This window comes from Cervus canadensis, chromosome 13, assembly GCF_019320065.1.
Source record: "Cervus canadensis isolate Bull #8, Minnesota chromosome 13, ASM1932006v1, whole genome shotgun sequence".
Lineage (NCBI taxonomy): Eukaryota > Metazoa > Chordata > Mammalia > Artiodactyla > Cervidae > Cervus > Cervus canadensis.
The window spans coordinates 40492882-40503909 of record NC_057398.1 but is presented as its reverse complement, the minus strand read 5'-3'; the positions used below and the strand labels follow the sequence as shown (position 1 = coordinate 40503909).

The 11028-nt window shown below is 38.8% G+C and overlaps 1 protein-coding gene across 16 annotated transcripts in view; it reads left to right on the top strand.

Moving 5' to 3' along the window:
• The first annotated feature begins 3390 nt into the window (after positions 1-3390).
• Positions 3391-11028, top strand: part of PRRC2C (proline rich coiled-coil 2C) — a 94741-nt gene continuing 87103 nt past the window's right edge. For all 16 annotated transcript variants that reach the window (XM_043486382.1, XM_043486375.1, XM_043486369.1 and 13 more), the window contains exon 1: positions 3391-3521. The gene's annotated coding sequence lies outside the window, so the exon portion shown is untranslated. The remainder of the gene's footprint in view (positions 3522-11028) is intronic.

Genomic DNA, 11028 nt, shown 5'->3' with positions numbered 1-11028 from the left:
AAAGTGACTTATACTTTCAGAAACGCTTCAGGTAGCAACCAAAGTTAAAATTTTAGACATGATAACTGAGTACTGTATTTATGTTGATCAGCAACATCTCAAATTTCTCTTATCTGGCCTAAAACATTTAGAAATCACCTTTTCTGTGTTTTCAATTACCACCTGCCTAGCTTCTTTGTAATCATTTCTACTTTGCATTCCCTAAATCTCTCCCTTTCCTTTTGGCCTCTGGATCCTTGCCCTATAACATTACTCACTTCCTGACTTCAGTGAGTAACTTCCAACCTGAGGCAAAACTGTAAACCAGTTAAGTCTCTTTTCTCCATCTCCTTCCTCTTCCCTTCCTTTTTTCTCCATGATATTCTCAGTTCATTAATGACATACCCTCTTGACTTAAATTCACCGCTCCAAGAACTTAGTTTCCCTTCTCAGCTAAGAAAATTCTGGGGGATGGACAGTAAATCCCAATTATTCAAATTTCTCTGACACACGTCTTGCAATAAATGAACAATGCTTTTAGCCAAAATGTACCTTCTATTCCATTATAAAAAATAGGGCCTGCTAAGCAAATTAATAGTAGTCTGATAAATAATGAAAATCTTTAAAGCAATATTCCATTATTTTACACATAATGGAATATTTTTATATAACATTCAATATATTTAGTATATAACTTCTTAGAAGTTCACAAAAGTAATTTTTCAAAGCACTGGCAATATATTTTCTTTATTGGCAAATTAAAATATCTGTTGAGGTTTATAAAATGAGCTTACAATTTCATTCAGTATTTGGGAATTATGGTTCTCATTACAACAGGCTCATACTATTTCACACTTTACTAAATATGATTTGCTGGTCTATTGGTGAAAGGAAAACTACACAAACATTTAAGAAACACCATTACTAATGAAGCATAAAACCTTCATTGGTTCTTTTATTTTTCATCTCATACCTCATAAATTTTCAGTATCTACAGGTGTACAGATTCAATCCCAATGAGAAGGGTAGAAACTCAATGAAACCATTAGCAAATAAGGCTGGACAATCACAAACAAAGTAGGTCATATTGTTTGGAGAATCAATTTGTTTTCAGTAAAAAACTAGACTGCCCTTATTTCATATATCAATTGGCAATTTGATAATGTTATCTTAATGTTTAAAAAGCAGAACAGAAAATTAAATGTATGTTTTCACTCAAACTGTCATGAAAACATTTTTGTTATGACACATTTATCTACACACCAAAAGGGTGTTAGGGGAGATTTGCAAATAATCCAAAGCAAAATAAAAATTTTTAAAGAGTACTATTTGGCTTTGGACATTGTACCCATACCTAGTGATGGCAGTCAGATTTTCCCCAAGATATTTGAAACAGGGATAATAAGACCGCTTCCTGAAAGTTAAACTTTAAGATTATATACAATGGATACAAGCAGAAGTAGGCAAAGTCACCTTTAAAATGCAAACTTGCCTGACTTGATTGTGACTTGATTTTTATTGAAGAATATTGCTAAAAGGTTTGGGTAGCCATGGAAACAGAGAAAAGAGCATACAGAGGCACTTGAGGGCCAGTGTCCATCCAAATGCTGTCAGGAGAGAAGAAGCCCAAATCAACAGAGCAGCAAGATGTCCCTACTGTACTGGAGATCAATATATAAAGCTGCAACTATTGGAAACTGAGTATTTCTATCTTTGGGACAAAACTGTCCTGTCATGGAGATAGATGAATCAAGAACAGTCTATACACACAACTCAGCTTGTTCTGAATTTGTGCTCATCAAGCAACCTTCTGATAATGTCTTTGGTTTCCTGAGTAAGTTTGTCTACATAGAAAATGCACTGGCTTTCCATCATGAGTATTCAGGTATACAAATTACAGCTCTTGGAAATTAATAACTGTTCTGGTTGCACATGCCAGTCTTGTGATCTTGGTTAAGGTAAGTTCATCTGATTGCTGGAGCTGTTCCATATTGCTAATGAAAGATACTTCTGTTCTAACATACTCCAGACAACATTCTAGAGTATTCTGGAAAATTCACCGAAGTAAGGCTTCTTGTCTGCTTGAAGGTAGCCAACAGGCCTTTCCCTGGCTACACCAGCCAAGCACTTTCATTTCAAAAGATCATTGAGATCAATGGTGTGGGGGCTGAATGCCTGTGGTTTACTTCTCATTATTTTATTTGTTCCAACACTGCTACAGTGACAATTTCATAATCATAATGGTGTAGAAGACAGTTAACCTGTTTGAGCTTTATTTAAAGCCTAAAAAATGCAATCTTTTAAAATCGGAAACACAATGCTACATAGTTACACATGCATGCACACTATATATACATATATATGCACTGCATATATGTACACACACATTTATCATTTGTTTCTCATAACAATTTTATGATTCATGAATTTTTTTCATTACACATTGAAACTCTTTCTGAGACTTCTCCTGTGGTTCAGAGATTAAGACTATGCCTTCCAACATAGGGGTAAGGATTCAATCCCTGATGGAGTCCCACAGGGCCGTGGGTGCAGTCAAAAATTTTAAAACAAAAAAAAACAAACCATTTTTCTGACTGTAAAATCTGGGTATTATAGAAAGGTGAACATAACATTTTTTTAAAAATCTGATGGCTCTAAAAACTATTAATGTGTTTGCCATTACAAATAGTTCAGAATACATTTTAAAGTTTTTTTCTATAAATATGCATGTGTGTTTTTTTAATATGTGTGTTTTTATAGCATATTTACGGCATAAGCATATTATGGCTTAAGCATTTCCCTTATCTTTAGACATTACTCAGAATTTAATGGCTTCCAAATATGCCATAAAATAAATATATCATAATGCATTTATCTCTATATCTTTATCAATACACAGGTTTTGGTGTTTTGAGTACTGAGTGTTGTGTTTGCACCTTTCTAGAAAATACCAACATATTGCCAAATATCAAGGTTAAATATTCATGCATGCAGTTTTAATTAAACTGCCAAACTGTTGTTTGAACCAAGTCACACAACTATCCAGCACCTACCAAGAGTGCTCACTTCTCTGAGGCCTAACAACCTGTAATTGAGATCTCTTGAAGAGTTCTTGGAGAGATCTCAGACAAAATCTTTACCCTGCAGCGCGAACTCTAATCGTAGGAACTCCCTCCGTCCAGCGAGAGGCGCCGCAGGCTTCCGCCGGGGTTGGGCCGCCACGGAGTCTTCACGTGATCCGGCCGTCTCCGCGCCGTGGGGGCGGTCTTGCGGAGATTCGCCTTACGCACGCCGCCGCATGACGTCGTACGTAGGGGCTGGCTAGCCGCCATCTTGCTTCTTTTTCTCGCTCGCTATCTCCCTCTCGGGCGGCAGCGAAAGTGCTTTGGCGGTTTGTCCATCCTGTAGCTTCGGCTTTCCGGGTCCCGTGGTCCTTCCAGCCGCCCCCTACCCCTATTTCCCCCTCCCCTTTCCCCGTATCAGAACTCGGCGGAACCCCTCGAAGTGCGCAAACCCACTCAGCTTGACACTCACCCTGGCGGGTAAGGAAAGCGAAGGCGTAGGAGCTGCGATCAAAGCGGGCCCCATCGAGGAGGGCTGGCGTGGGGCGGCCCGGGGCGTGGGAGCGCACCCCGACCCCGGTGCCCAGCTTCGGGGAAGCCGCGTGCAGTGGGGCCTTGGGGTCGGGCATCACCTTTTTTCTCGTTTACTACCATCGTCTCTGCTTCTGGGGGAGCCTCGGCCTCCTGTTCGGGGAGCGGGAAACCGGAGTCGGATCCGCCCCATGTGGTCTGCAGCGGGAGTTCCGGACCCGTCGGTCTCCTCCCACTCAGGCCTTAGCTCAGGCCCTGCAGGGGGATTACGCGTGTTGCCGGTTAAGGGAAGGGAGTTTTCCTTCCCGCGGGATAGACGGGTGCGCGGTCTCTTTTCGTAGTATGGGCACGCGTCCCCCAGACTGAAGGGCTCATGTAGGCCCTTTAATGCCTGCCTCTTCTCCGCGTTCAGTGAGGGTGAAATTTGCAATGAGTCGGGTGCGGGAGAGACCGGGTTAAAGATCGGCTCGATCAGGGGCTCTTGAGGGAATCAGCACCATTCCTACTTCCGCTAGGGACGTGCCGCCCCTCCTTCAGAGGCGGGTTCGGATAGCCTTTTCTCCCCTTAGGCCTCTCCATCCCCTAACCTGCAGGGTGAATCCCACCCTGCAGCTTCTTGTGTTTGAGATAGCGTTAGTATTGGTGTTACGTTAAAGGCCCCACTTTAGGACGTGAAGAAAAAGGCTTGTGGCGGGTGGGAGCGGGCAATAGGAATCCTGTTAAATTCTTCCTTTCCTCGAGGGGCATGTGTCTAATTCCTTTAAAGGGGTGTAGGAGTGTATATTTATTTTGACCTGATCTGAGATTCTTGTGAGGTTTCTGACATGCCTGATGTTTGCTGGCTTCTAAGGCTACCCGGATTTCCGCATTGACCGATCTTCAGCCTAGGTCCATAGATTCATATCTCGCCAGGGTACTTGGAACTGTACAGTAGGCTGCTGTGCTGTGGGATTTTCATTTGGAATGCCCTCAGAAGAATCAGGATTCTCGATTCGAGGGCTTAATAGCTTACTCCTGCAGATAGGAATGATAGGATGATAACTTAAGCGCCCACCAAGTCCAACTCCAGCATTTGTTAAAAGTAGATTTAACCGCCCCTGTTGGTAATTAAGATGCTGCTTTGACTGGAGCCATTTTTAGGTGTGTGCCATCAGATGCACTGCAGCATCTTTTCTGGCCCACCTCAGATGCATTGATCTCCTAAAAAGAGGAGGAATAGATGGAATTTGAGTTTCTAGCATATAGTCAACTAATAATTCTCTCCTTTTCTGTAGTGGAATTTTCGGAATATAGACTTTTAATTTTACTTTTTTATTTTGGTCGAGTGAGTTCTATATATGGTTGTTTTCCCACCTCCACTAGTTGACCTTTACTGAGCACAGAAATATGCTCTTTACAGACATTCTCTTTGTTAATCTTACAACAAGCCTTTGAGGGAGGTACTATCATCATCCCCATTTTACAGATGAGGAAATGAAATTTGAGAAATTAAAGTGGTTTGACCAAGGTCACACTGCAGTTTTTGTTGGTGCTGCATAGATTGAAACCCAGATTGTCTAAACAGAAAGGGGATGCTGTGAGCTGTCAAGCTGTCTCCCTGTTCCTTGTAATTTTGTAAACTATGGTAACTAAATAAGATACAATATTAGCCTAGTTTTTGTTTTGCTTGAGTCAGTATAGAAACATTGTTGCATGTGAAGGTTAAAGTGTTGCAAGATGTAAAAAATAGATTACAGCTATTCTGGGGATGGGGTAGAAGCTAATTTTTGTACTTACTATGTTTTGAAGGCCAATTGAGTAAAACTCTATGGTATAACATGAGTTTTAAATTCTGATATCTGGCCTTTATAGATCAAATATTTTCTCATCTGTAAACTGGAGATGATGATGATAACTCCTTCAAAGTCTTGCTATAGGATTATCATAGATAATGTATGTAAAGGACCTATTGCTGTGCTCAATACATACTAAGAGGTAACTAGCAGTGGAAGGAGAATGGCAGGATAATGGTAGAAGAAAACAATTCTCAGCAGAGGGTAACCTGTATATTTTCAGAATAGGGTATACCTTCTTTGAGAACTTAATAGTCCCCCCCCCCCCCAAAGATATTTTTAGACCTAAATATGTTTCTTACAAAACACTTGTGTGTTAGGGTTTTTTTCTTAACGATTTCTTCATGTTCTGGAGTCAGTACACCTGGTATCAGTATATTGGGCATGGCTGAAAGTACAGAAGTTCTGGCTCATCCCAATTCCTGTCTCTCCTCTACCCTTACCCCTCTGTCTTTACTGGTATCTTTGAAGACTATATTATGTCCTCCAAGACTATATTAAACCTCCAAGTGGTTTCCTCCCTCTGTCATCCCCCAAACACCATTTCAGTATGTAAGTCACTTGAGTAACTTGTGTTTCAAATTCTGTTTATGCCATATTTGTGTTAAGGCAAGGATTGATCACTGATAAAATGTTAACACAAATTGGTATAGAATGCTATTCTTACCATGAAGGAGATCCAAAAGTTGTGTCTGCTTGAGTTATGACTAATATACCTTCAGTAAAGCAAAACTTGTCACTTTATGAACTGGCTAGTCCCGTGAAAATTTCTCTCAGTCTGTGTTAACTGTTGTTTAGAAGTCTTGAGAATTGATATGTTAGTTTTGAGTCATAACATTTAAAAATTCTCAATAATGCCATTGATGCATCAGTCAGTACATCTTTTGGGGTAAAAGTGTTCTCTGGGGAGGCTAACTTCAGTAAACTTTTTATTGTGTGTCCACCACCACCACCACCCTCTCCCAAGGCTAAATATAGTTTGACCTTTTTGCCAGTTATATTTCTAGTCATTATTTTGCTCTTGATTGACAGAATGCCTGTCACATTTGGGGGCCTGTGTGTGAACATATTTGCTGGCAAATCAGAAGAAAGGCTGTTACTGAGTTTCAACAGTTGTCTGGTTGGCAGACAAAAACTTGTATGTGGTTAGTCTGTACCTAGAGTTGAACACAGGATAGCAATGAAATTATTTCTGTCAGTGTAGTATACTGATCCATATGTGGTGGTGCTAGGTGTTCTACATTAAAGAAGAGCAGGACATCATCAGCATTTGTGGAGCACTTCTAGTTTTAAAAAACATTATTGGGTATTATTTACATAACATTATCTAGTAGTACTCTGATTACTTGTCTGTTCTGATACTAGTCTGTTTTCCTTTACTAGACAGTTTCTGTGTTCTTAATCACTTTGTACAATAGTTGGCATATTCCTAGAGTTTACTATATGTTAATGAATGAGATTAGGAAACATAAAGATTAGACCCACAACTAAGGTTCAACTGACAAATAGTGGGGCAAAAGAATACCCCATCATCCCCCCCGCCTTTATTTACCTATTGGAATCAAATGCTTTCAGGTGGTTTGTGTTTCTGTACTGTACCTTGTGAGATTAACTTGCATCAGATTATCCTTCCTAATTTTTAGATTTATTCAACAAACATTACAGATTCTTTTAATTTTGTAAGGCACAGTGCATCAGAGGAAAATGGCTTTTGGTTCCTACTGCCAAGATGCTCACAGTCTTTAATATTAATTACTGTGTGATCTTTGGATTCATACTAGAAAATTAAAAATATACAGGCAGGCAGTGAAAATTTGGGCCGAAAATTCATATATGGAAAACTCTCTATAGTATAGGTCAAGTGTCCAGTTGATTACAAGTAAAGGCATGATGGCCAGAAGAGACTAACTGTAGTTATTAATATTCAGTGAACACTTACCATGCCAGGCACTGAACTAAGAACACTTTGAGGGTTCTCTCATTCCATACAATAAGCCTACAATATGGATTATTTTATAAACATGACACAAGTAGAAAACTGGGATTTAAAGAGATTTAGTAATTTTTTAAAGAGATTTAGCTAGTAAGTGAGATTTGAATCATTGACCCAGGGCCTCAGTGCTTAACTTGTATACTACATGAATTTCCCAGTGGCCAGTGTTTCCCAAACTTTAGTCATGTACAGTTTTTGCTTTATCTTCAAACCATCTGTCAACATTTTTCTTTAATTCAGCTTACTGTCTTTTAATTAAATAAATTTGAAAGAAAAATTTACATGATTATTTGGTTAGAGTTTTCCCTCAACATGTGTTGAAGTAAACATGTAATTTTAAATATCCCTCCGTGGACCACTTAAAATCATGTGATATACCATCAGTAGTCACTTGTATTCCACCCTTTGGAACAAAACTGCTGTAAGAAATAAATACTGCATAGAATCAGGCAGCAGTTGGAACTTAATGAAGGCCAGAAGTGATGAAAGTCTAGAAATAGATTCATCAAACAGGAAATAGTAGCATTGCAGGAGTAGAGATATAAATTAGAACCTTAACTACATACTTGGGTCAGCCATGACCAGGATAAACTGCAAGGTGGAATGGGTTTATTTAGACAGAGAAATGTAATAGGATGTCTAAGACAATCTATAGCAAGAGAAGGAGAACACTAATGAGTAACTTGTCACTACAAAAATCAAAGTGGAAGAGAAAAGTCTGAAAATGAGGTTTTGTTAGAGCCAAATGTAGCCAAGTTCAGAAAAATATGTGGGAACTGGCCCTTGGCTTTGGCTTGAGTGATTGGTGGTGGACCCTAAGAGAATATAGGTCAGGTAATGAGGTTGAAAGGTTAAGCCTGGAGGAATTAGTAGTGAGACTTCTCAATTTTTAGGTGGGTTGAATATTCAAATAAGCTCTGGACTTGGAGTTTTAAAACTTAGGGTTAGTCCTTTTGTCACTTTGTGCCAAAAGCTGTTAAACTTTTGGGGCAAGTGACTTGGCTTCTTCAAATTGTAGATACACTGTATTCATCTGGAAAATAAAGATAATACCTGTTTTCCCTATCTTAGAGGATTGTTAGAAAGATCACATTAAATGTGTTTCCTTTGCTTTCTGAATGTAATATTCTTTGATACCGCATCAGTCTTCCCTGATGACTCAGACGGTAAAGAATCCACCTGCTGGAGATCCAGGTTGGAAAGATTCCCTGTAGAAGGGAATGGCTACCCACTCCAGTATTCTTGCCTGGAGAATTCCGTGGACAGAAGAGCTTGGTGGGCTGCAGTCAGTGGGATCGCAGAGTCAGACACGACTGAATGACTAACATGAGTCTTAACCACATTTAAAACAGAAAAACATGAAAAATAGAAATTTAAAGTCTTCCACTGAGGATATTCTCAATGAGACTGGAAGATCTCCTCATGGATGTATGTGTAGTTAGAGAATGGGTGTTTACAGAAGTTAAAATTGATCTTCCGTCCTCATTCTTTCCTGATGTATAATCTGAAAGTGCAGGGCTGCTGTATATGGTTCTACCATTTGTGTGCTGCACAGAGATGCCAGGCTGACGGAGGTAGCAAGGGCTGAAGTCCATCCCGTCATCTGCTTGCAGAGTCCTGTGCCCCGTGTAGGCCTCCTAGGGGAAGTTGTGCCTCCTCTTCTCCCTCCCAAGGCAGCGACCCCCTCACCAAGAGGGAGTACTTGTTTCTTCCCAGAGGGTGTGTTTTTCTGTTTGCACAAAGGCCCTATAAAGGCCAGTGCTCTGAAAGGCTCCTTAAGGAGAGATGTTAAGGATGCGTTTAGAACAACGTCAAAAACAACTGGGAGACTGGAGAAATGGTCTCTAGGAACAGAAAGCTTAGAACTTATTACCAAGATGGGTTAAGTAGTTGTGCAACAGCAAGTACAGAATTCCAGTTCATCTAGTATATTTTAAAGATGGGCACTGTAGCTTATTAAATATTTGTAGTAATTTGGGAACAGTATATTAAAATATGCATAGATCATCAGCTTTCAGAGAGGAAAGAGCATACATGAGTAAAACTATACTTACTATTTAATCTTTAAAAAAAAAACTTAAATATTTTGGCAATATGATTATTGTTGCTTGACCTGTACTTTTAAGTAACTTAATGTTTGGTTTAAATTTTGTAGATCTTAACTGAAGAATATTACATGAAAAATTGCTTCTGAAATGGGACAGATAGAGGAATTTTATTTCAAAAGCAGGGAAAGGATGTTATTGAAGTAAAGCTTTTTTGACAGAGATATGGAAGGTTGGTTATATTGCTGTGTGTTAAAATTTAGATTAAGAAAAATTGGATTTTTCAATGTACAGTTCTGTAAGTTTTGATATGTGTAGTTACGTGTAGCCACACAATACAGAATGTAGAAAGGTGAGATATCTCCCAGCTATAGAATCAGAGACTTCTGACATTTTGGAGACAGACAAATTATCTCTCTTGATGAAGAAAGAACTGTTGAATATGGATTGAAAAGTCAGGAACAGCTTACTTGTGCTGATTGCTTGAAATCCTGACCTCACCATCACCACCACTGCCCTCCCCCCCAATTTTTTTTTCTTTGGTTGTATTTGTCACAAACCTGAAAACATAGTACAAAAATGGAAGTAGAAAGAGCTGGGTAAGTTAACATGTCTCAAGACAGATCGTTTTAATGGTGGAGGAATAGAGCCAGTGCTTGATGGGGAGGGATGCTAACCAGTTTTCTACACTTAAAAATTTAAACTTTAAAATCCAACCCGTAAAGGCAGCTTTTTAGACATATGAAAAGTTTTGAATAATTAATGATGTTGGATGACCATCTTAAGAGAGTGCTTCTCTTTTTCTTCCATAATACCCACATACTTAACCTTGCAAAAAAAGAAAATTGACTAAGAAATTATTTATGTGTTAGTTTTTATTTATTACATATAAGTTTGAAAGTGTTAAATTACCATTTATCAAGCGCCTTATTAAGTACTAGACACCATTTAACAGCTCTATACACACTATACAGGCCAGAAGATGTAGCCCACAGATGGGGAAAGAAAAATTCAGAATTACATTTAATGACAGAAAATGCTTATGTCATAATATGTATATGCCACAATTATGCTATAAAAATATCACCCAGCTACTAAATGTTACAGCTGAGATTTAAACTGAATCTGTTTTTAAGAGAAGTAATTGTGTAATAGGAACGATTTTAAAATATTTCAGGTTGTCCAAAAGAGTGCCCTGACAGTCACCTAACAGAGGAAGTGATAGGCACCCAGCTTCACTTTGCTGGTTTATAGTAGTTTATAGTACAGAGGATTTGATAGCTACATTTCTTTTCTGATTGTTAAGGCTTTCTTGGCCCCAGAGTCTTAATTTCATGTTTCAGTTACTAAGAACAGCCTGAGTGCTTCTACCATTTTGATTAGAATGCCAACAGATCTATTTATATTACACTTTGTTTTTTAAAATGACAGTTTTTAATGCTTTTGCTGTAGTGATATTGTAGTAGAGGCATTCAACATATGGCGATATTCTTAGCTTTACTATTATAGAAGCAGATGATCTTAAGAAATATTGGCTGTCACTCTTTGCTTTATTTTTTTAATTTATTTTCTATCAAAATGTCGAT